The sequence below is a fragment of the Somniosus microcephalus genome, chromosome 5 (assembly GCF_052327205.1).
Source record: "Somniosus microcephalus isolate GS21.2 chromosome 5, FLI_Smic_1.0, whole genome shotgun sequence".
Classification (NCBI taxonomy): Eukaryota; Metazoa; Chordata; class Chondrichthyes; order Squaliformes; family Somniosidae; genus Somniosus; species Somniosus microcephalus.
The window spans coordinates 94,951,808-94,978,700 of NC_140991.1; positions in this window are offsets into that span (position 1 = coordinate 94,951,808).

A 26,893-nucleotide genomic window follows, 5' to 3' on the forward strand; every position below is an offset into this window, starting at 1 on the left:
GCGTCAAAGGCTGGGGTTGTGATGGACAAGTGGAAGGAGAGAGGACAAAAAGGTGATGACCTTACCATTGCTGTCCAGAACGGGGTCGGCCTCTCCAGTGGCGACGGGACCGATCACCCGGCTTGCCACAATCCTCTGGACGCACTCCTCAAGATCGCTGAGGGGTTGCAGCTGAGGCCGCCCTCCACCCATCCATTACTGCTGTCTCCTATTATGAGATAGCTTGGCCTGCAAGAAAAAGGACGGCGTCTGAGTAAATATACAGCCATGGTCTTGCCAAATGTGCCTCCCATAGGTGAATAGCCCTTACTGTATGCAAAGTGTGGAATGTGCGTGTGTGTTTCATGAGAGGGCCATAGGTGTTGGATGAGTGTTGGGCATTGTGACTTTTAAGACCCTCTGGCCATAGAGTGAGGTTGAGATGGAGGGATGGAGAGGTATTGAAAAAAAGCCACTCACCCTGACGACCCGAGTGAGGTCGTTGAACTTTTTTCTACATTGGATGTGGGTCCTGGGCACCATGCTCCTTGAGGAGACGCTCTGAGCCACCTCCCTCCACACTCTTCTGTAATCACGCAGCAAAGGCCTCCTGCCACTCTCTGGGTACAGCATAGATCTTCTGTGCTCCACCGTGCCAACCAGAGCCTCCAAGGCCCGCTCACTGTAGCGCTGTGCTCATTCCCTGGCCCTCTCCATAGTCCTTGGCTGCAAGATACAGGCACAGGTCTCTCCAGGCTGAGATTCAAGGCTCCAATGAGCAGGGTGTAGCTGGAGAGAAAGATCGACCCTCCCCTTTAAGAACTGGCTGGCGCCAGTGTGTCTGTGTTCCATTGCTGACTGACAGCACCTGTGCTGCGCCCACTCTCTGAGTTAGCGCCTCGCTCCTCGGCCTTTGCGCCTTAAGAGAGATGTGTAGCGCCTGATTTAGCGCTCCAATCAACTCCGGGGGCGATAAAAGCCAAGTTTGCAGTCGGAGGCGATAATTAGCGCCAGGCGCTAAACTTTGCGCACGGCCGATAATCGTGCCCCAAACGGGGCGATACTGAATTTTTCCCCCATAGTCTTATAACATTGCCAGCAGCTCATCAGAATGGCTATCAGATGGCTCACTGAATGAATTATTGGCATTTATAGGAGCTACTGTTTAATTTAAATCAATTGAGAACATAGAATGAGTCTTATAAAATATTCGTGAAACCATTAGAGAGCACATTTGTGTGTTAATGAATGCATCAACTGTGCTCATGAGTGGATTCACAGTCTAACTTTTATAGTAATAATAGTAATTACTTGATAAAATCACATCCATATGCTGCCTTACCTATATAGATTTCATACTCACATTTCTGTGATACTGACCCCTCATTTTTGTAACATTATTTGCATACATGAATCATTGACCAGAAACTTAACTGGGCCAGTCACATGCCTGTAAATGCTGTGGCAACAAGAGCAGGTCAGAGGCTAGGTATTCTGCGGCGAGTGTCTCACCCCCTGACTCCCCAAAGCCTTTCCACCATCTACAAGGCACAAGTCAGGAGTGCGATGGAATACTTTCCACTTGCCTGGATGAGTGTAGCTCCAAAAACACTCAAGGAGCTCGACACCATCCAGGACAAAGCAGCCCGCTTGACTGGCACCCCATCCCCAACCTTAAACATTCACTCCCTCCATCACCGACGTACCGTGGCTGCAGTTTGTACCACCTACAAGATGCACTGCAGCAACTCGCCAAGGCTTCTTCGGCAGCACCTCCCAAACCCGTGACCTCTACCACCAAGAAGGACAAGGGCAGCAGGCGCATGGGAACACCACCAACTCCAAGTTCCCCTCCAAGTCACACACCATTCTGACTTGGAAGTATATCGCCGTTCCTTCATTGTCACTGGGCCAAAATCCTGGAACTCCCTCCCTAACAGCACTGTGGGAGTACCTTCACCACACGGACTGCAGCGGTTCAAGAAGGCGCCTCACCACCACCTTCTCAAGGGCAACTAGGGATGGGCAATAAATGCTGGCCTTCCTGGCGACGCCCACATCCCATGAATGAATAACATTTTTTAAAAAGCTGCCTGGTACCATCTATTCCCTATAAACCATTGAAAACTCATAGGAGCCTCCACCAATAGATCTAAGAGCCATTGCTGTGTGTCTCAATGCAAATACTGAATAGATAATTGTAATAATATTAAAGCCAAGTCTGTCTCAGAGCTCAGGGAGGACAGAAACCCACATGGAGCATAATTATGAATGAAGTTATAATAACACTGCTTACTCATAAAAAAAGTAAGTCACAATTGCCCAGCAAAGCCATTAGTCACAAGACTTTCAAAAGGTATTTATAGAAGTAACATTTATTTATAGATTAACTATATAAAACTATTACACATATTCAGAACTTTTTATCCTCAAACTAAAGCATAATTTACAAAACATTGCTTAAGATCTGCCAAAACTGCAAAATAGAATGTGGACAGTGTTAACTGAAATGTAATTTCCACGGTTCTGATGAAAGGTCATCGACCTGAAACGTTAACTCTGTTTCTCTCTCCACAGATGCTGCTGGACCTGCAGAGTATTTCCAGCATTTTCTGTTTTTATTTATGATTTTCAGCATCCGCAGTATTTTGCTTTTGTAAATTCCACTAGTTTGGAGGAATTTTTATTTGCAAGATTTTGAAATTACAAACCTCTGTCCAGATTATACAAATTTGTAGTAAACATTGCCAATGGTTTTGAGAGATGTGATTCAAAATGTAAATAATTATAAAAAATGTACAATAGTCTTAAGATACGAAATTTGGTGCATTTGCGCCTCCTGTTAGCGCCTCCCGTTAGCGCCTCCGGGGGGCAAACGACTTTTCGCCCAGGCGCAGCGCCGCTAACGACATTTAGCAGTGGTGGTAACCGGTAGCGCCCTGCTCCACTCCGCAGGCGATGACGATGTCATTACCATGCGCAGCGCCCCGTTTTTGCCCCGCCTGTAAAATTGACCCGCACCCCCTGAATCTGCGCTGGGCGATGACAGCAACCGATTCAGGGGGCGGGAACGGAGTGGCAGGAGGCTCGCAGGGCGGTAAGTAAAGGGGAGGTGGCAGGTGAGGGGAAAAAAATTGGCCGACTTACTTGTTGCGGCCCATTGCCTCTTTCAACGCAGGGTCGATGCTGCAATCTGGCAGCCCGGAACTCCTCTTGTGTGCCGGGCTGCTGGCATGGCACTCCGCTCCCCAGTGGTCCAGGTAGGGCCCCACAGAGATGTGGGCTTGGGCCCTCCCCTTTAATGAGGGGAAGAGCCCTTCCATGCAGCAGCGCTACGTGGCCCAGTGCATAGCGCTGCAGAATGCACCGCCCCGATATTCGGGGTTAGCGCTCTAAGAAGGAAGTGGAGCGCTTGAATTAGCACCCTGCCTCCCTCTTGGGGTGCTAAAACTGAATTTAGCAATCGCCGGCGCTATTTTTCACTGGGCACTAAATTTAGCGTCCAGGCAATGTTAGTGACCCAAATGGTCTCTAACGAATTTTTCCCCTTGAGCTAGAAATTCATTATAGCCCAGGACTAGGTGGTATCTTTAGAAAAGTTTGCGAATTAGCGCCAGGCGCTAATGCTTTAGACTGCATGCAAAATTCATTCTCACTGCTCAAAGAAATGATTGGAGCACTAAATCAAGTCTTAAAGACCTAGCTCAGTGGTGTTACACTCAAAGGGTGGACCAATATCGGGTGCAGTCTAATCTCAGCTCATCATTGCCACAGGTTTTTCTCAGAAGTTAAAGGGAAGGTTCATTGATACTACAGCACCTCATTCTCAGCACTGCTGACTGTGCAGTTGCCTCAGCAAGGAGAAGCACAACAAGAAGGAACCGGAGGACTGAAGCAGGTGTGCTCATGGCAAATCCACCAAAGTCAGGTGGTCAGGGCGATTGAATGCTTCAACAAACGCTACATATCACCATCTGTACCACAAGCTCAACACACTGCCCAAACCACCACATCCCCAGCGCTCACCCACCAACAATCTCTACCTATCAACACTCACACCCACATCTCATGCCTTGCACACAATTACAGCTATTCAACTATGGCAGGCACAAGGGTCATTAGTTATTAGACCCATAAATTTATTAATGGAGTTTGCAATATTTAGTGGTCTCTCTCATTTCTCCTTTGTACCCAGGAGGATGCTGTGATATGACATGACACAGGGATGGTAGGATGGGCATGTGGTGAGCAAAAGGGATCTGGGGTTTAAGTCATCCTGGTGTGAGGCTGGAGGTCCGTTTGGAAGAGGTGGCAGAGTTCTGTGACCACCACCTTGGTGATGCGGAGCCATCTAATACACTGCTCCTCGCTTAATTGAAGGTAGGAGAAGTGCTATCTGAATACCCTCGCAGGGTAAAGCCTCCTGGTGAGAGCCCTGATGTCCCTCCTCATCCCTCTGCGCACATGTTCCTATATTTCTGGCTGATTACGTAGATCCTGGAGGACGAAGTGATGCCAGTACAGCCCCCATTAATGTTGCCAAGTGTAGCAGATTGAATCTTTGAACAATAAATGTAACCGCTTTGCACTTGCCAGAAGACTGCTGATAAAAAAGCTTGAAATTACTCATGCAAACTGATCCACTAGCTGAAACTGATAAGAAGCCATTGAAACTGACCTGCCCTGACAGCTGCGAGTGATTAATGCTGATGCCTTTACATAACATCGCTGGAGCTGGCTTCCGTCGCTCTCTGGTCAAGGCACTAAGGTAAGTGGCGACAATGAATTTTGCAGATCGGGCGCCCGGTGAGCATGGCACGCTCACTGACGTCATGATCTGCCTAGCATTGAAGTCCCTGGCGGTACCCTCTGCAGGCACTAATGGGAGGCGCTAACCTACCGAATTTTTCCCCCATAGTGTCTTTCTGAACGGATGAAAGAAGATAACCTTTCTCATCGTAAGTATCTTGTCAACACACTCACATCTACATCACCCATGTCCGGTACAGTTGGATTTATTCTAAAAGATTCATATTCTTCCAACAATGAAACATTTGTGCCTTTACTTTGCTGACCTGACTTGGTATATGCCTTTAGTAAATTTAAACGAAGTAAACATATAGTTATCAGATTAATACAAGTAAAATAATATACATTTATCCCACGTGAATATTGATTGTCTTTCCTAATTTGAAATGCGATTCATTGTGGATTCTTTTGAAGTTGCATCCTGTTTCTCCTCAGTTTACTTCTTCTTAGGTCAGGCTATCCAGTAAAAGCCTCATGCTGGCTCAGTGATAGTCAACTTGCCTCTAACCTCGAACATTGTGGCTTCAAGTCCCAATCTAGACTGACATTTCAGTGCACTGAGGGAGTACTGTGCTGCTGGAGGTATCATCTCTTGGATGAGATGCTAAACCAAGGTCCAATCTCATTTTTCAGGAAGATGCAATGAAGCAAATGCCACCTGAACACTTTTTTTTAGTGAGAATTGCAGTAGAAATTGTCTTTGTAACTGCTAAAGAAATATTTTATGCAGGCCAAATATTTCTTATTGCATGTACACTATCAACAAAATGAATATGATGGTAAACAATTAGTACAGGTGTAACCTTATTTAACAATGCAATATATTTTAAAGTGATAAATTGTGGACTATTTATAGGATCTTCAAATATCTATGTTATTAATGTGCTCTGTAGTTAAGTAGATCACAGCGTGGCTTGTCCACATACAAAGGGGCAGAAATTCCTTTGTGTTTTTGAGCACAAAATCAATGTTCCACTTACCAATTTTGCGAAGGAATGTCCCATGCAGGAAGTGTGCATATCGCTTAAGGCGCACATTAGGCATCCCGGTTGGCTGCCTGAAATGAATGCTGGCTTCATTAATATATCTAAATGGGGTCCTGCGCATCAATTAAGACCTCTTTTGGTATTTGTTGCCTGGGTATTTCACTCGCTCATTCGTATGCCTGCATAGAAAAACAGGGCACAAACTCTTGGGGAACTGGCTGAAGCAGCAATATCTAAAGGGAACCCACCTCCATTAAGATAAGTCTCCGTAACATTATCTTTGGCTACTGGGGATTTTTGGAGCCATTTTTTGGGGTGTTTTGGTGGAGTTTTAGCAGTTTTTGAGAGTACGGAGCTGTTGGACTACTGACTTTGGGCTGAAGCTGCACTTTGACTTCATTCCCTTCTCAGTGAGAAGGAACAGGGTGTAAGATAGCCAAGAACCCTGCAAGATCCGTCATCCAGCCTCACCACTAGTGACACCTCTGGTGTGACCTATTCTCATGATCTGCATTACTTTCTCCTCGATTCGGGATAGGTCCTGAATGGACAATCTCCCTCCTCCTGCCCTTGCCGCCTCCCTCTACGATTGTTCACCAGCTTTGCCTGCACGAAAGAAGGGAGAATGTTAGTGGTTGCCTACTGGGATGCTTTGAGGTCAAGGTCAAATAGTGTTGCTGGTGTTTAAAGGGTGGCAGAGGTGCGAGGAAGTGAAGTCATTGATATTGAGGAGAGTAGGAGGTGCAGAGTGTGGCATTAGGAGCAGAAGGAGGTGGAGTGAAGTGTGTTGTAGTGAATGGAAGAGAGTGCTGGTAATTAGGGAGGGAAAGGTCATGAGTACTGGGACTTCAGTTCGTGCACTGTTATGCAGAGAGTGATGCAAAATCAGAGTTAGGAGTCTTACCTGGGGAAGGTCATTACCATTTTCCTACATTGCAGCCAGATCCATGGCATGATGATCTTGGCACTGCTGCCCTCTGCCATCTGTTCCCACTGCTGTTGAACATCTCTGTGGGATATCTTCCTGCCATTTGGTGGGTAGAGGACATCCCTCCTCCTGCCGACCTCCACCGCCAGGACCTCCAGTGCAGTATCCAAAAAGCGCAGGGCCTGTGAAGCATCTGCTTGTCCTGCCATCTCCTGAGTTGCCTTCTGGTTGCCTGCAGCCAAAGTGCACCTCCCCTTTAAGAGGCACAAGCTACCTTTAAAGGAATGCCAGATATTCAAGCCCCAAATTAGGCGTGCTGTCAATCAACAGTGGGACGAACTCCGACAACCTGCCTATTTCATGCTAATGAGGACCCCTGACCAATTTCACTTCCTTGTGATAAGGCGTGTGCTGCCAGCACAGCCCCTATTCTGGGCCCAGAAACCGGCCCGCGAGAATTTCTACCCTAAAAGTCTGCCACCTTATTTGGAAATGTATTTTAATATTTAACAGTAATTAAAGCATAACAGTTCTGAATTTGATAGATTCTTCGTTGTGAGAGTAAGCAAATTGCCTCAGATTGACTTATATGAGTAGATTTTTTGGTCTGGCAGAAATCAGTCCAAAATGATTAAGTTCTAGCGCAAATCTAGCCAGAATCATAGTGTGCTGACTGCATACAATTTTTCTGGGTCAGCTAATTTCCATATTCATTTTGCGGCTCTCAGTGCAGCAACCATCATGGAGGAAATCGGGAAATAGGAAATTTAAAGGGCTGGGGCTACTTGAAACTAAGTGGTTGAATGGGGGGGATTCTTACACTTTTTTTAAGAGAGGTTCAAAAAGGCATTTACTTTTGTTTGCAATTTTTTCTGAGGCTAAAAAGAAAGGGGGCAGAAAGTCCTGCAAGGCAAAAATGAAACAAAAAGGAAAGCCAATAAGGAGGCACTATGTGGCGTCTGGGGGCAAGTGACAGGGGGGCAGCCCTCCAGCACCACTCCCATGTTATGGTTGATGAAGTAGATATTATGCAGCATAAGGCAGATGTGAGAGGGTTGGCCTCTTTGACATCCTTGTGTCCCCTCCCCACCCCCCGTCTTCCGCATTGGGCAGCAGTGCATGCCTGCAATAAGCCTGAGACAGAAAAGGTAAGGGGTGAAATGACCTGGCCGTGACCTGTCTGTGCTGAAGTATGGATGCACCATTCTGTCATTGTCTCCATGGTGAAGAGAAGCTACCCAGAGTTCCTCAGGCAAATACAGGTAAGTGCGCCTCTGTCTGCATTTGTGGGTGGAAAGGTCATATCAGATCGACACAGACCTCCAATGATGCAGCCTCACCTATTTGGCAAACCGCCATGATCCTCCTTTCCTTCTTGCCAAAAACATAAAAATAGTTGGATTCCTATAGGGAAACCCATTGTCTATATTTCAAGAACGTACGCAAAATATGGCATGCCCAGAAACAAACTGGCCAAAAAAAGTACAAAATACACAAAAACACTTACAAAGCATCCTTAAAAACAAGTAGTTTGTCTTCCTCTGGTCCTTTAAGTAATTACTTCTGCATTCAATTGCTGATTAGCGATCTTGGATGCCCGCTGTACATGAAATTATTGATGAATGACTCCAGAGCCAGTGTAGTAGCCAGAAAATAAAGGAGGCGTCTATATGGTGTCATTTGAAACTTCATTTTCATATTGTAATGAAGCTCCCACTTCTCTCCATCTGGCGATTCCTGCACTGTTGACTTTACATGACAGAAATACATGCCATGCACAATAAAGGAAGAGATCAAGTAACAGATCTACATCCTTTTTACTGTTTCACCCTGATTGTGGCCATTCATGGAGCATAACAGAGCTGAAAATCCCAGTTACACTGTTATTGTTTTTTATATATAACAAAGCTAAAAATTCCTCAAACGCTAGTTAACAGTGATTGAAAAATTATTTTGTATTGTAAAATACAAATATCATAGAAATTTCAGTTATGGTAGCTTTCTGATTTATGTATTTGTGTATGAGGACCAACCCCTCTAATTACCCATTACACCACATTCTTCAACCTGAACATATAAGGCTAACACGGCATTACTGTTTCACTTGATGCACTCGGGGGTAGCTGAGATCAGTTTAAATTATAAATCAAAATGGTCTTCTGAACCAGTCACCTTGCAGAGTGAATGTCAGGAGTCAACATCTGAAGTGACTGAACTAAATCTCTGCATGCATAAAATAACTTCAAAAAGATGCTGGTTAGATGTGGGGGAGAAATTTGGTTGGTTAGCTCCTCCCTTTAGCGCCGGGGGGGCACTAACGGGGCACTAAGGGGTTAGCGACCAGGCGCGGTGAATGCAGCGACACCCGCAAACTTCAAGGCCGGTTCTCTTACCGCCTGGGCCTCTAGAGCCTTACAGATCGTGACGTCATAAAGTGCGCAGCGCCCCGTTATCGCCCTGGATGTGAGATTGCCTCCCGCCCCCTGCTGTATCATGAACAACGGCAGGAAGAGGAGGCGTTGTCAACTTGACTGGCCGCTTGGGGAGTGCTAATTAAAGGGAATGGTTTTCAGGTAAGCCAACCTTTATTACTTGCACCAGTCTGGTGCCTGCTCAAAGTTTTTGATGTTCCATTGCTGCAAGATGTCCAAGCCCTCCACTTCGTGAGAGTGTTTGGGGCTGTAATGGCAGTCGCACAGGTTGTCTTGCAATGCAGAACTGCCGACAAGTAGGTTGTGCACCATCATAGGCCCTTCCCTTTAAGCGAGGGAAGCAGCCTCTGGTGCCGTTAGCAATACGCTCCAAATTGTTCAGCGCTCTGCCGCTACCGCCCCGCTCTCAGACTTTAGCGTCCTAACAGAAATGGTTAGCGCTTGATTTAGCGCTCCACTTCCCTCTTGGAGCGCTAAAGCTGAATTTCCCGGCAGGAGAGAATCATTAGCGCCTGGCGCCACTTTTTCTACTTTTCAAAAGTTACCACCCCAAACGGGACTATACCGAATTTCTAGCATCACAAAGCACAGGTAACACAGCAACTACAGAGTTCAATTGCATAGCCCCCATCACACCATTAAATTGAAACTTAATCATAGGAAAGCTACAAGGCCATTTCTGGTTCATGAGTGTTTACTGTTCTTTTCCTGCTGTAAAATTACAGTGTGCATTAAAACAAATCATAAAGCTAGCTGCGAAGACTGGGAGCTAAATAAAAGTTGGAGTACTGAGGACTGTGTATCAGTATTACAATCCACTTCCCTAAAAAGTGTTCCTCCAGTTATAGTAAGCAATTTGTACAGTTTAGTATTTTATTAAAGTAGAAAATGTAATCAAAATTCAAGTTCATATTTATTTGATTTCAAAGCTATTGATTTTTTTCTACTAGACACATTCCATGTGATTGGTTACAAATTCTGGTAACCTCAGTATTATGAACAGAATTAAGGAAGAGAAATAGCAAACTTATGGGGAAATATACAAATAATTTAATATCAAAGAATATAATATGAGTTTTGATTAAATCTACTAATTTAACAATCCCTATCTAGTGGTTTATTGGGTAGAGATATGCTAATTGCTTTGTATTGAGGACATTTGAATGTTAAATTGCACATTTGAATGCTAAATTAAATTTGAGTGTTAAATTGACTGGTATTAAAATAAAATGAGCATTATTGGGGCAGAAATTCCTCCCCAAACGCGTGAGTACGGAAGGGGTACTCACGCGTCTGGCCGGAGGAAATGCCGGTTTTCAGCATGCACAGCGCATGCGCTGAAAACCGGCATTTCCTCTCCTCTCACCCAAGAGTTGAAGAGGCTAGCGCGTGTGCTGTAGGGGGCAGCGCGTGCGTCTTGGATTTCCTCTGTTTTGGGGGATTTGTGCATGTGTAAAGGTCTCCGGTCTTTACGCTTGTAAAAAGCACACGTAAGTATTTATTTTTACAGGTAAGTGGTGTTTTAGTGCAATTTAGAAATTTTTTTTCCACAGGTTTATTATTTTAAAGAATCTACAATAAGGTAAGTTTAGTTTTAGACCCTTTTTATTAAAAATTTATTTTTTTCAAAAACAAAAATTATTGTTTAAATTATTTTTTTACACTTATTTATACTTAATTTAATGATTGGGATGTTTTTTAAAATTTTATTTAAAGTTTAAGTAGTGTTTTGGGGTGCAGTACTTCTCATGAGTTTGACAGTTCTTACTCTCAAACTTATGAATGAAGTTTCCCCTCCCCTGATTGGCTGAACAGTGCTCACCTGATCCCAGCCGGCACATCGCACTAACTACACCGCTGGGTCAGGTTAGCACAGCGCGCCGACATCAGAACCGGGCCACTGACAGGAAATCCACCGCGGGCCAGGTTTCAGATGTCGGCGCGCAGGGTGAGCGCACATCGGGGGCTTGCACGCGCGGCAAGCCCCCGACACCAAGTTCTGGGCCATTGTGTCTAAACATTTCAGGCAGAACCTTGGTTATGAAAAAAAAATCACAGACAATGCCACCGATGTTGAAAGTGTATCTCAAGATACTCATGTATTTCAGAGCATTTACAGGATATGCAACAGCCTATTAGTAGACAGGTGAAATGCAATTAAATGAATTATCTGATTGGCTGGTTAGGCAGCTTTAATGCTCAGTAAAAGCTCAACTTCTTCAAACAACTTTTGTATGATAATGAATATATGTCAGCATTCTTTATTTTGGAATAGATGACCTCCAGCCAGTTAAAATTTGCAGATGCACTTTGTGCCTGTCCACCTAACCAAGTAGTGGAATACATCCTGAGGACATTTTAATGTAGATGTAAAAAGATGACTTTAATCACATGTAACTCAGCAGTAAGGTCACAGTTACAATATTGTGCCTTTGTCAACTTCACATTGTGTTGGTAAGATTTGGAAGCGAATAGCGAGAATTATTCTAGTACTCTAAACACTATTATGTGTGTTGGCTCACAGTATTGAACATGCTCTGATCAAAGAAAAAAAAATCAATGAAGCATAATACAGCCATTTAAAATGCTAAGACATGGATAATGTAGATGCAACCACAGATTATTTAACTTCAACAATGATCACAACATCAGAAGATGAGAACAAAATGAACAAGGCTCAAACAAGGCCAGAAAATTTAAGATTTTTTTCTACCTATTGAGTAGTAGCTGTATTGAATAGATACTTTTGATTATACTCTGTAAAAAGCACCTAAATGAATATCTGATTCTAAGAGGTGGTTATAGGAATGTGAACAAACTTGAATTATCGAGCACTCTATAGTTCCACATTGGCGACTGTACCTTCAGCCATCTGAACCCTAAGCTCTGGAATTCCCTCCCCAAACCTCTCCACCTCTCTCTCCTCCTTTAAGACCCTGCTTAAAACCTACTTCTTTGAATAAGCTTTTGATCACCAGTCCTAATGTCTTCTTCTTTGGCTCGGTGTCAATTTTCTTTCTGATTATAGTCCTGTGAAGCACCTGGGATGTTTTACTATAGTAATGGCTCTATAAATGCAAGTTGTTGTTGACACAATGAGAATGTCACTTGAGATACGCAACAAGGCACAGTCAAACAACATAGATTTTGCTTAGATGGCATCTTGAAATATTAAGGCAAATTCAGTGAAGTTATGAATCAGAGGCCTGTGGTTGTCGTGTCTCTCAAAGATTAAATTATGAAAATTATTCAAAATAGACATTAAATAGAGTTCTGTGGTTACAAAATTGTTAAAAACGAGAATAAAAACAAAAAAAGTTATAAAGACAAAGGACAAAAAGGTAAAACTTAACATTTCACCACTCTTACAAGCAATGTTTTCAGAAGTGTGAAAAAATTGTACATGGTACACTGGAAAGTGCTAACTTAAAAAGAACAACTAGATTTTTTTCATTCTAGTCCTGCTTCTGCTTTTATGTTATCAGTTCTGATTTGCCTATTACACCACAAAATACATTGGAATATTCATGGGATCAGTGTAACACATGACAGGAAAAAATGTCCAATATTATTCATATGATATTGTGTTGTATTTGTTAGCATTACAAATGATATTTCATTCATACAGTACATGTACCAAAAAACAATAGAACCAAGACAAGCAAGTCACTACACCCTTACAACCATATACATACAAAATGCTCATTAACCACACTGTTCTCCTTAGAGCAAAGAAGGTTGAGAGGAGATTTGATGAAGGTGTTCAAAATCTAGACAGAGTAGATAGAGAGAAACTGTTCCCATTGGCAGAAGGGTCGAGAACCAGAGGACACAGATTTAAGGTGATTAGCAGAAGAACCAAAGGCGACATGAGGAAAAACTTTTTTTATGCAGCGAGTGGTTAGGATCTGGAATGCACTGCTTGAGAGGGTGGTGGAGGCAGATTCAATCATGGCTTTTAAAAGGGAGTTGGATAAGTACCTGAAGGAAAAAAATTGCAGAGCTACGTGGAAAGGCCTGGGGAGTGGGAATAGCTGAAGTGCTCTTGCAGAGAGCCGGCATGGGCTCAATGGGCTGAATGGTCTCCTTCTGTGCTGTAACCATCCTATGATTCTATGATTCTATGATGTAGTCCATGGAATAATAGGCACATAGAGAAGATATTACATACAGTATGATAGCAAAATACTGCAGATGCTGGAAATCCGAAATAACAACAGAAAATGCTGGAAAAACTCAGCAGGCCAGGCAACATCCGTGGAGAGAATTTAGAGTTGACGTTTTGGGTCAAAACCCTTTATCAAGACTAAAGAGGCACAGGGAATGAAATAGATTAAGAGGCCGGGCTGGGAGAGAACAAGAGAAGAAGAGACATTAAGAGGTATTCAAAATGAGACAAGATGGTGATAGGACTAGTGGAGACAAAAGACAGCTCTAGATTAGGTGTGAAATGCACTGGCAGAATGGGAGACAGCTGCCATGTGGGAGAGAGAAAAAAAAGGAAAGGGGGGGGAGGGAAAAACCAAAACAAAGGTGTGGATAAAAAATATAAGTAAAAATGTAATAGGGGCTGAGGTTATGATCTGAAATTGTTGAACTCGATAGAGAGTCCGGAAGGCTGTAAAGTGCCTAATCGGAAGGTGAGGTGCTGTTCCTCGAGTTTACGTTGAGCTTCCGTGGAACAATGCAAGAGGCCAAGGATGGTGAGGTCCGAGTGGGAATGGAGTGGTGAATTAAAATGACAGGCGACCGGAAGCTCGGGGTCCCCCTTATGGACTGAACGGAGGTGTTCCGCAAAGCGGTCACCCAATCTGCGTTTGGTCTCCCCAATGTAGAGGAGACTGCATCGTGAGCAGCGAATACAGTATACTAGATTGCAAGAAGTACAAGTAAATCGCTGTTTCACCTGGAAGGGGTTTTTGGGGCCCTGGACAGTGGGAAGGGGGGAGGTATAGGGGCAGGTGTTACATCTCCTGCGCTTGCACGGGAAGGTGCCAGGCGAAGGGGAAGGGGTGCTGGGGGTGATAGAGGAGTGGACTAGGGTGTCTCAGAGGGAGCGGTCCCTACGGAATGCTGAAAGGGGAGGTGAGGGGAAGATGCGTTTGGTGGTGGGATCACTTTGGAGGTGGCGGAAATGGCGGAGGATGATCCGTTGAATGTGGAGGCTGGTGGGGTGAAAGGTGAGGACAAGGGGAACCCTATCGTGGTTCCGGGAGGGAGGGGCAGGGGTGAGGGCAGAAGTGCGGGAGATACAATGGACATGGTTGAGGGCCGTGTCAACCACGGTAGAGGGGAATCCTCGGTTGAGGAAAAAGGAAGACATGTCGGAAGCACTGGTGTGGAAGGTGGCATCGTCGGAGCAGATGCGGAGGAGATGGAGAAACTGAGAGAATGGAATAGAGTCCTTACAGGAGGCGGGGTGGGAGGAAGTGTAGTCCAGGGAACTGTGGGAGTCAGTGGGCTTGTAGTGAATATAGTTCAATAACCTATCCCCAGAGATGGAGACGGAGAAATCGAGGAAGGGAAGGGAAGAGTCAGAGATGGATCATGTGAAGGCGAGGGAAGGGTGGAAATTGGAGGCAAAGTGAATGAAATTGTCTAGTTCAGGGTGAGAGCAGGAAACGGCACCGATACTGTCATCAATGTATTGGAAAAAGAGGTGAGGGAGGGGACCTGAGTAGGACTGGAACAAAGAGTGTTCCACATATCCCACGAAAAGGCAGGCATAGCTAGGACCCATGCGGGTACCCATAGCAACACCTTTGATTTGGAGGAAATGAGTGGAGTTAAAGGAGAAGTTGTTCAATGTGAGAACAAGTTCAGCCAGGCGGAGGAGGGTGGTGGTGGATGGGGACTGGTCAGGCCTCTGTTCAAGGAAGAAGCGGAGCGCCCTCAGGCCATCCGGGTGGGGGATGGAGGTGTAGAGGGATTGTACGTCCATGGTGAAAAGGAAGCGGTTGGGGCCAGGAAACTGGAAACTGTTAAAGTGGCGGAGGGCGTCCGAAGACTCGCGGATGTAGGTGGGAAGAGACTGGACAAGGGGAGAAAAGATAGAGAGTAATTCAGTAATTGAGAGTTGGCAGTGAGTTGCGGGGTTGTAATTCAGTTGAAATATGAGCATCAACGGAACCCCAAAACTGAATGACAGCCTCCTGCAGCCATTGTTACTAGCCGTTCTGATAAACGGTCTCCAGCTCAAACATCAGTTTGCAGCACTTTTCTTCAGCTATTATATTAAACTTAACAATTAAATAACATTTGCTTCCAACTTGTCTGCGGCAGGCAAAGGGAATAGGGTTGTACAGTGAAAGCTCCATGACATAGAGGTGCAAGGTAGTAAAGCTGAAAGGTCATAGCACCTAAAATTGCATTATATCATGCAACGGACACTACAATATTAAAGCATTTATTTTCAAGATTGCCAGTAAATAAACTCTTTAGAATATAGTGTATAGTAGTGATACAATCTCAGAGATTAGCATTTAGGACCAATTTGAGATTTTCTGACAGTTCACAACATCCATATTTGTGATAGTTAACTCCTCTTAGGTATCAATTGTCTTCTATTACACAATGCAACACCACATGCAGCATACAGAAATGAATACAATTAAATTGAATTAATCTGAAGTAATATGCTAGATTTGCATCTCTCTGTTATTTTTAAAAATGAGTGTCACTTAGCAAATGCATTGGTCCATTGGATATGAGATACGCAATGATCATACCAGGACTGGTTTCACTGAACTTCCTGAAGGAGGTTTTCACTAAAACTCATTTTATATGGATATTTGTATAAAACTAACCAAACCACCACACATTTATTACATTTTCTCAATCTTAAAAATCAATGATTTCAATCAGTTTTTACATCCCTAAAAGCTCTGTTATTGGATGTTTCCAAGGAGTTACTGTACTGTCCAATTTCCCTCTTCCAGCTGGCATCATGACAGTACATTGCATCACTAGTGTAGTAACCTAGATACAATAATAAGCTGAGAGGGTATGACAACATAGCAACATGTTATATCAGGCATGTGGTATCCTGGATATTGTAACAAACTGAAAGGGAGTTTAGTGAGATGAAAAGAAGTTGTGATTAGTGGTTGAGGTCTTTTTGAAATAGTTTAAATACTTTGATGTAAAGTGGCAAATAGAATCAGAAAGTAAAATAAGTTCCTATCCTCTAAAGAATGGACGGTACCTCTGACAAGTAATGACGGATGGCGTAAATGGCAGTTCTGACAGTTTAAGGTCGATTTTGACTTTTGGGCGACCAACAGAGCATGCTGGTCGGACACCAGTTCTGGCGGCGAAGTGTTTTTGAGGCCTCAGCCTCATTAAAATTTAGCAGGCAGCCTATCGCCTGAAACAGGTGGTAGGCCTCTTTCAAAATGGAGCCAGTCGCATCGCTAAGGCTACCGATTCAATTTTGTGGCCGTTAGCACCTGTTAACGCCAGGCAAAAGCATTGAAAATCGACCTCTTTATCTCACTAAATGACACAAGCAAACATCGACCTTTAATCCATGACTGAACACATTCCTACAGAAAAGAAAAAAAATGAAAGAAATTTGCAAACTGTCTGAAGGTTCAGTTGGTAGCAAATTCTCCAGCATGCTGCTGGAAAAACATCCAGGAATGAAATCAAGGGAAGCAACTTAACTCTTACTATATTACTATTAGGAAATCCAGGAGTAACCTTTTGCTAACAGGGTGGTACTTACATGGAACAGATTACCGACAAGGATGGTGGAACAAGAAACCTTAATGGGTTTGAGGAAGGAAATAGACAGGGTCTTGTCAACAAATGAGATTCAGGGTTATTAGAAATGCATCAAGGGAATACTGTGGATAACAACAGAAAATGCTGGAAATACTCAGCAGGCCAGGCAGCATCTGTGGAGAGAGTGTTTCTCTCTCCACAGATGCTGCCTGGCCTGCTGAGTATTTCCAGCATTTTCTGTTGTTATTTCAGATTTCCAGCATCCGCAGTATTTTGCTATTGAATACTGTGGATAGGTGGGCTAGACCAAAGATCTTCTCCTGCCTGAAACTGTTACTATGTTGTTATTATTAGAACTGTAACATTTGTGAATATGTGTGCATATTGGTCGAAAAAACCTTTACAACAATGTTCACAGCTGTTGCCATAACAACTCCGATCTGGGAAATAGACACAAAGAGATACAGATATTATAAAAAGAGAAAGCATGTGAGAGCCATAGAGAAAAAGACAAACAAAAAGAGGGAGATAAAAAGAATGAAAGAGTGAGAGACAAGATGAGAGACAATGTCAGGAAGAGATGCGCTTTTTGTTTTTACAATTTTCCATGAGCAACACCACTCTAGATCAGGTTTAATATTTAATATAACTCAATGAGCTCCCCACCCCTCACCCACTTTCTTTGTAGATTGCAGAAAGTATCCAAATTATCCTCATAGCTCACCCCACTTAAACTTAGGATGAGCCATGAGGAAAGATTGTTGCTCTTCTCTGCACTCTTTCCAACATGTGTAGAGTAAAACATCTTCCAGTTCTGATGAAAGGTCATTGACCTGAAATGCTAAATCTGTTTCTCTCTCCACAGATGCTGCCTGACCTGCTGAGTTTTCCCAGCATTTTTCTATTTTTATTTCAGATTTCCTGCATCCGCAGTACTTTGATTTTGTATGCAGAGTAAAACACCATTCAATCGAACTTGTCAGAAATGAAACTCTCAGTTAGTTGAATGGGAGGTCCGCCCCCCACCTTTCCTGTTTCCTGTTATTAACTCAGTCACCAAATGTTGTTTGGCCATTATTTAGCCTGAAAGTCAGGTTTCCTTCCTCAAATCTTGAAGACAGATCAGCAGTTCACCCTAAAAAAATTATAAGGGGGAACTTTTTAGGGGGTCAGCGGACACGTTTGGTGGTGGGTCGAGTGGGAATATTTTTTTGACAGCAGTAGGGAACCCGCTGTCAACCCACCGCCACGTTAGTTTCCCAGATGTCGGGTCTGTCATCACTGAACAGACCCGACATCAAGCAGCGGGGGAGGCAATTTATGTGATTAAGAGCTTGTTAACAGCCACTTAAAACTATTTTCAGCTCATCTTTAAATTTTACGAGGTCACCCATTGGTTCTGCGCTGCTCGTGGATCACATCAGTTCAGCAGGTCAGGAGTTGTGCACCATGAAATCATTTCTTTTGTTTCTTGACAGCTGCAAATGTGCTATAAAAGCTCCCATCTCACAACTGTTCACTTTCCAAGGTCAGAAGCTGTTGCTTTCTGTATTTGGAAGACAGATTGAGCTTTATGCAGGTTGGAGTAAACTCTGTGTCCAGTGTCACCTCATTGGAACAATCTCACTCACCACTGGCAGATTGCTTGTGTCATCTCAACCTCACCTGCCATCTATTACATCAGCATTGGTGCCCTTGAAACTATCTCGCCTTGGTCCTCAGAATCCCACCATGATCAGCCCCAACACCAGCATCATCAGGCACAGTAGCAGCAACAACAACAACACCAACCTTCTCCACAATCAACTGATGCTGTACAGGACACAGGGCATCAGCACTTGAGCACATTGCTGGCCAGGAGGCCAGGGATGGTCTCACCATGGCCAAATTTACTTCACTTGATGCGGTACACCCTGGATGCCACATGATGTGCCAGGTTGGCACCACCCCACACCATCACCACAAAGCATCCCTACAACGCCCAAGCCATTCCTTTCACACTCATCGCCATTGCATGGGTACTGTTATGCCACACAATTCACTGCAACTCACGAAGCCACTTTCAAAGGTGCACACAAATCTGTCCAAGAACGCAAAGTGTTGAAAATAAAGATTTCAATGTTTGACAGCACAGTAACAGAAACTTTACATAACTATTGGCTAAAACACACAAGTGTGTTGTTAGTTGGTATGATTGGACTAAGATGAGGGTGAGTGTGAGGGGTGGCTAGTGAGATGGGGAAGTGATAATGAAGATAGAGGGTGGAGGTGCCAGGTAAGTTGATGTGAGTAAGGATGTGCAGGAGTAGGGTAGGGAAAGCAGTGTGATGGGTATTCGATAGACTCTGGAACAGTACCCATGGATTGGCGGGTAGCTAATGTTACCCCACTGTTCAAAAAAGGTGGTAGAGAGAAAACGGGGAATTACAGACCGGTAAGCCTGACATCGGTAGTGGGGAAAATGCTAGAGTCCATTATAAAAGATGTAATAGCAGAACACTTGGAAAACAGTGACAGGATCGGACAAAGTCAACATGGATTTACAAAAGGTAAATCGTGCTTGACTAATCTACTGGAATTTTTTGAGGATGTAGCTGGTAAAATAGATGAGGGAGAACCAGTGGATGTGGTGTATTTGGACTTTCAAAAGGCTTTCGATAAGGTCCCGCATAAGAGATTAGTGGGTAAAGTTAACGCACATGGGATTGGGGCAAGGTATTGACTTGGATAGAGGACTGGTTGGCAGACAGAAAGCAAAGAGTTGGAATAAACGGGTCTTTTTCTGAGTGGCAGGCAGTGACTAGTGGAGTACCGCAGGGATCGGTCCTTGGGCCCCAGCTATTCACAATATATATTAATGATGATCTGGACGAGGGAACTAGATGTAATATCTCCAAGTTTGCAGATGACACAAAGCTGGGTGGGCGTGTGTGCTGTGAGGAGGATGCTGAGAAACTCCAGTATGATTTGGACAGGTTGGGTGATTGGACAGAAGCATGGCAGAGCAATATAATGTGGATAAATGCGAGGTTATCCACTTTGGAGTCAAAAACAAGAAAGCAGATTATTATCTGAATGGCAATAGATTGGGAGAAGGGGAAGTGCAACGAGACCTGGGTGTCCTTGTGCACCAATCGCTGAAGGTAAGCATGCAGGTGCAGCAGGCGGTTAAGAAGGCAAATGGTATGTTGGCCTTCGTAGCGAGAGGAATTGAGTATAGGAACAAGGATGTCTTGCTGCAGTTGTACAGGGCCTTGGTGAGACCACATCTTGAGTATTGTGTGCAGTTTTGGTCACCTTATCTGAGGAAGGATGTTCTTGCCACGGAAGGAGTTCAGCGAAGATTCACCAGGCTGATACCTGGGATGGCAGGAATGACGTATGAGGAGAGATTGGGTCAATTTGGCTTATACTTGCTGGAGTTTAGGAGAATGAGAGGGGATCTCATTGAAACTTATAAAATTCTGACAGGACTGGACAGACTAGATGCAGGAAAGATGTTCCCGATGGTCGGGGAGTCCAGAACCAGGGGTCACAGTCTAAGGATAAGGGGTAAGCCATTTAGGACAGAAATGAGGAGGAATTTCTTCACCCAGAGAGTGGTGAACCTGTGGAATTCTCTACCACAGAAGGCAGTAGAGGCCAATGCATTAAATATATTCAAGAAGGAGTTGGATATATTTCTTAAGGCTAAAGGGATCAAGGGATATGGGGTGAAAGCAGGGACAGGGTACTGAATTTGGATGATCAGCCATGATCGCATTGAATGGCGGAGCAGGCTCGAGGGGCCGAATGGCCTACTCCTGCTCCTGTCTTCTATGTTTCTATATTTCTATGAATGTGATGAGAGGCACAGCAGGATGAGGTTGAGTGTGGCTTTGCAGTAACATTTCATGATCTACTGAGATCATTGATAGGTTTGTGCCACTGCAGCCTGGTCCTCCTAATGACATCCCTGCTTGTGCCCTCCTGTGCAATATGCAACCAGGCTGTGTTGATCTCCTGGGGAGGTCTCTTCTGCCCTTGGGAAGGGAAGAGAACCTCCCTGTGTGCTTTGACTCCCTTCATAAGCATATGGAGGGAGTCATGGGCGAGCCTGGGTGTAGGTATGTGCCTCTGTGCCCTGCTTGTCAGTGTTTGCAGCACCTCAATGCTGTAGAACACTGACAGCACAACTGTCAAAATAAATTTGCACATGGTCCCTTTAAGGAAACCGGCTGATGACGCGTCATCAAATGACGTCATCAAACCCGCTTCCTTCAATTGGCCGGCAAACACGCTGGGCGAGCTTAACAAGCCCAATCAATGTAAGATCATTTTGGACAGCTGGCTGGAGCCAGCAGCGGGGTCATAACCCGCCACCGACCCCGGCCGCACCTGACCCACTGAGGTAGAGGAAATCGTGGCCTAAGTAATTTTCTGCTATGTTAAAGAAATCTACAGTACCTGACTCACCATAGTGGAATTCAGAGCTGCCATCTGTGAAATTGACAAGAGGCGAATCTGGCCAGTGGTTGTTGTGTAGGTTGCTAAATGCCTTTTTAATTACCTGTTGATAGGCACCTACGGGTGGGGGGGGCTGCTATATCCTTCACTGGCCCCCTGTAGGTGCCTATCAACAGGTAATTAAAAGCTTCAGTTTAACAATCTACACGTATCTTTTTATAGTTACCATTCTTGTCAATTTCACAGATGGTAGCTCTGATTTCATACACACTGTGACTCGAGTACAACACATATCATCATTTCGGAAAACTATTTCATGCTCGCCATTGATCTCCTAACAGAGATTGGGAATAATTATGCAACCTAACAGGAATAGGAATTGATGATATGCCGCATCTCACAAAATCTCCTCTCTAGGCTTCTGCTGCCAACTTTAGTTCATGTTTCAACAGCTGATCCATCAGTTGACCAGACAATTCAAAGCTCCTGCATGTACTATCTTGACTCATTCTGTCAGTCTCTTGTCTTTGTATGGGGAGCAGTTATGATAACAGCTAAAGAGTTCTGTGTGGGAGCCTCACACAATTGTTGTGCAGTGAAGCTAATTTATCCAAACTCCCATTTAATTAACATATTTCTGTGTCTTCCAACATTTTACTTAAATTCGCTTTAATTTTGTATCGTTTTTGTGATCCAGTGACAAGCATTAAACACAGTGGGATAGAAATTCATCTTGCGCAGTAGGGCAAAATGGGCAGCATCTCATCGGCTGCTTATTATACACCTGATATGTCCGATATTCAGTTGCACTGAAGTCAATGACCGAGACGTATATGGAACCAAGGCGGGTAGATGGAGTTAAGGTACAGATCAGCCGTGATCTAATTCAATGGTGGAACAGGCTCGAGGGACTGAATGCCCTGCTCCTGTTCCTATGTTCCTGTGTGTAACAGGCAACCGATGCAACACCACCTCTGTTGCGCTACTGCCCAAAACAAATTTCTACTGCCCGTGTTCCAAGTGTGGTCTGGCCAATTCTTTTTAAATTCTTAGCAAAATTTCTGCAGATTTGTACTCTACTGTTCTAATTATATATCACAGCGTTTGACTAGCTTTTATGAATTGCTGCACCACATTTTCCAGGCATTAAAAGTGATGAGTCTTCTATCATTCCCAGTTCCTTTGTTAGGGCTCGATTTTGCCAGGCCTGTGGAGGTGGGATTGGAGGCGTGTGAGTTGTAAATATCACAAAAAAATGGCGGGCAGCTCGGATCCCGCCTCCAACCAATTTTCCCACATTCATAGTTTCAGACCCTGTTTCCATCCCGCCTCCAAGAGGCGGGATAGGCACTTAAGGCCCTTAACTACCAGTTAATTGCTTTATAATCCCATTTTGAGAGGCTTTTCTGAATTTAAGACATGTCCCCCGTGCTGCACGTCTCCTCTGGAACATGCCAGGTAATCCTGGCAGCCTCACAAGTGGATTGCTTACTAACAGCTGCAGCTGCACCATTAAAAGGGACTTTTCACTGATGATCATTTGCAGGTGGCAGGACTTTGTTGACTCAGGTCTGGGGGAACTTTTAGCAGGCCTACTCATTGTTGTGGAAGTTTGGGGCCTGACACCCATCTCCAGTGTAACCTCCTGGGAAACCCCTCTCCCCACATTGACTGAGCGCTTCCTCAACTGAGGTATATAGCAGAAGCATGGGAACGATGTATTTCCTTTCCTCCTGGACATCAGATTCGGATGAAGACCAGCCGCGGCAGCAGCAGAACCCTGAACATCAGCAGCACCAACTGTTGTGTCGGTACCTTTCTACCTAGACACAATTAGAACTCAGAACCCAGAGATTCAAACATGAAGTGCTTTATTCAGGAAGGAAAGGAAAGTTATGGAGAGTTCCGAACAAAGAGAGCTAAACTTAACCAAGAGAACACCCAACCATTTATCTGCTGTGACAGCACCACCACAGGTGGGAGGAGAACACACAATACATAACATATTCCTCCCCTATTAAATAAAGGTCCACATTATTCCTCAACAGGTAAGTTACTTTCAATGCACTCAATTAACCAAGGGTAGAGGTAGACTGCCTCAAACCCTAACTTTACCCTGGGGTTTATTCTGCCCCAGTCTTGTGGGTAAGTCACTAAGCCTACAGATCCAAGCGTCTTGGAGGCCGCCGCTCTCTGACAGGATACCGGCAGTCATCGCTGGCTTCCACAGCAGTAGGCATTGACACAGGCCTAGATAGAGAAGGTGCCTGTGTCAGTCGAAAGTCAGGAGTTTGCACAGGTGGAACAGTCTCTATGACTTCCTGTGTTGGAGAAGAGCACTGTGGCAAAGGATGCTGGTTTGCGGTATCATCCGGAAACAGTTCAGGCCAACCAGCCGTTGGAGCCTCTGTGGCTGTCTCTGCTCCTAGCAACAGTTGATCTGTGTGTCTTCTCCAGACGACGTCCTCAGCAGTCTCAACCGTGTAAGACACAGGGCCCATCTGCGCGATCGCCGTAGCAGGAACCCATTTCGGACCAGTGTTGTAGTTTTGAGCTAGGACGTGCTCTCCAGGGTGAAACCGTCTCTCCTTGGCTCTTTTCTCTCTCTTTTCAACTTGAGCTTGTTGTTGACAATGGACAACCTGTTCTGCCCTTGGAGGTTTGAGTAAGTCAAAACTTGTCCGCAACTGCCTCTTCATCATGAGCGAAGCGGGGGAAGTTTTGGTTGTGGCATGCGGCTCATTCCTGTAGGACAACAGGAACCTGTTCAGACGTTGGTGGATTGAGCCCTGACCTTCCGATGCCTTCAAGGCATGCTTCAAAGTTTGCACGAACCTTTCTGCCAGGCCGTTAGTAGAGGGATGATAGGGCGCAGACCTGATGTGTTGGACACCATTCACATGCAGGAAGGTTGCAAACTCCTGTGATACAAATTGTGGACCGTTGTCACTTACGAGTTGATCCGGTGAGCCATAACGGCTGAACATCTCACCAAGTTTCTCAATTGTTTTCTCTGCCGTGGTAGACCTCATCACAGCGACCTCCGGCCACTTGCTACGAGCGTCCACAACCGCCATAAACATCTTCTCTTCGAAAGGACCGGCGAAGTCCACATGTACTCACTGCCACACTTCTGCAGGCCAATCCCAGGGGTGTAGGGTTGCCAGCTGTGGAACATTCCGGACCCTTTGACATGGGGAACATGTTTTGGCTTTCTACTCAATATTTCCATCGAGACCTGGCCACCAGAAGTAGCTTCTTGCCATTTCCTTCATCCGAACCATCCCACTGTGGCCTGTATGAAGTTGTTGCAGTATAGGTTCCCTCAGAGGTGGCGGAATGATGACACGGCGTCCCCAAAGAAGACAACCTGCCTGGACGGAGAGCTCATTTCTTTTTGAAACGTAAGGTTTCAAACTAGGAGAATCTCCTATAGCTCTCCCTTGAATGACATCGTCCATTACCTCAGACAAGACTGGATCATTGTGGGTGTACCTTCGCACCTGAACTGCCGTGACAGGTGCTCCCTCCACTTGTCTAAAGTAGAAGATGTCTATCTGATGAGGCTCTGGGGGAGTAATAGGCAAGGGTAGCCTCGAGAGACCGTGTGCGTTGCCGTGCAACTCTGATTTGCGATATTTGATGTCGCATGTGTGTCCTGACAACAGTAAAGCCTACCTTTGCATCCTGCTTGCAGCAAGAGACAGAATTCCGGTGTGGGGCCCGAAGATTGAAGTCAATGGACAGTGGTCCGTCAGGAGTGTGAACCTTCTCCCAAACAGGTACTGATTAAATTTTTGATTTCCAAAAACGTTTCCCAAGGCCTCGCGCTCAATCTGTGCATAGTTATTCTCGGCCTTGTTCAAGGTGCGTGATGCGAAGGCGATAGGTTTCTCTTCACCAGAAGGCATGATGTGGGATATGACTGCTCCCCCACCATATGGTGACGCATCACATGCTAGCTGCATGGGTAGCTTTGGGTCAAAGTGTGTCAGGACCTCCGATTTCAGCAATGCTTTCTTTGCTTGGGCGAAAGCTTCGTTGCACAGTTCAGTCCATTTCCATGTTTTGCCTTGACATAGCAACTGATGTAACGGCTTCAGCAATGTTGCTAAGTCTGGAATAAACTTCCCATAGTAGTTAAGTAGCCCCAGAAATGAACATAACTGGCTCACATTCTGGGGTGCTGGGGCCTCCACGATCGCCTTGACCTTTGACGGCGCCTTATGCAGGCCAGTAGCGTCAATCACATGTCCCAGGTACTCAACTGAAGACTGAAAGAATTCACATTTGTCTTTACAAACTCTGAGTCCGTACTAATTCAGTCGTTGTAGTGTCGCATCCAAGTTCAGAAGATGATCCTCCTCATTTGTCACAGTGACAAGGATGTCGTCCAGGTAGCACTGGACTCCTGGCAGTCCATTCAAAATCTGATCCATTGCCCTTTGGAATAGAGCAGGGGCCGACATAATTCCAAACGGAAGGCGGCAGTACCTGTATAGCCCCTTGTGTGTCACAATTGTCAGCAGCTCCTTTGATTTGTCATCGACATGCATTTGTAGATAAGCCTGGCATAAGTCTACTTTGCTGAACATTTGCCCTCTGGCCAGGCCCGTAAAAAGATCATCAATGAGGGGAAGAGGGTACTGTTCTGCAGACAGCACCGGGTTAATAGTCACTTTAAAATCCCCGCAGATTCGAACAGATCCATCCTTTTTCAGGACAGGAACAATGGGTGTGACCCATTTGCTCACGCTCACAGGCTCCAGGACTCCATTCTCGATTAAGGCCTCCAAGTTAGCCTCAGCTTTTGGCCTAATTGCATAGGGTACAGGTCGGGCTTTGTGAAACTTCAGCTTGCTGTCAGGTTTAATGTCCAGTCTCACGCTGATCTTTTTCATGCTCCCAAGTTCCCCATTGAAGAGTTCTGCATGTTTGTTTAACACCGCAGTCAGACCTGACTCCCCTTTTGACATCATGCGGACTGCAGGCCAGTCCAGTGTGATTTTCTCTAGCCACGCACATCCCAGTAGTGATGGGTAATTTCCCTTTACCACTTATAGTGGCAGTTTCGCAGTCTGTCCGTTCAATTTAACTGTCACCTCAATGGCGCCTCTCATGGCCACAGGTTCGCCGGTATACGTCTTTAGCACAATGTTTGTTGGCTGAAGGGTAAGATGCTTTAGCATTTTGTTGTAGACAGTGTCTGAAACAAGGGACACAGCCGCGCCTGTGTCCACCTCCATCCGCACTGATTGTCCCTCCACCAGTGGTGACACCCAGAAGCCATTTGAACCACCTGCAACCGTCAGTATGTGCACCTCTTCCTCCTCAGAGGTGTCGCTCCCCTCTGTTTTGCTTGCTCCATCATACTGCACTGAATGAACACTCTTTTTCCTCTCTTGCCCAAATATAGACATTTTGCTTTCATGCTTCCCAGCTCTGTCTGTTCTTTTTTTACCTCTACAGGCGCGTTCAATGTGACCCTTTTTGCCACAATTTCGGCATTCCAGCTCCGTACACCAGCAGTCATTAGCGTAATGGCCCGTTTTCCCACAATGGTAACATGTGCCGTTCCGTGCACCTTT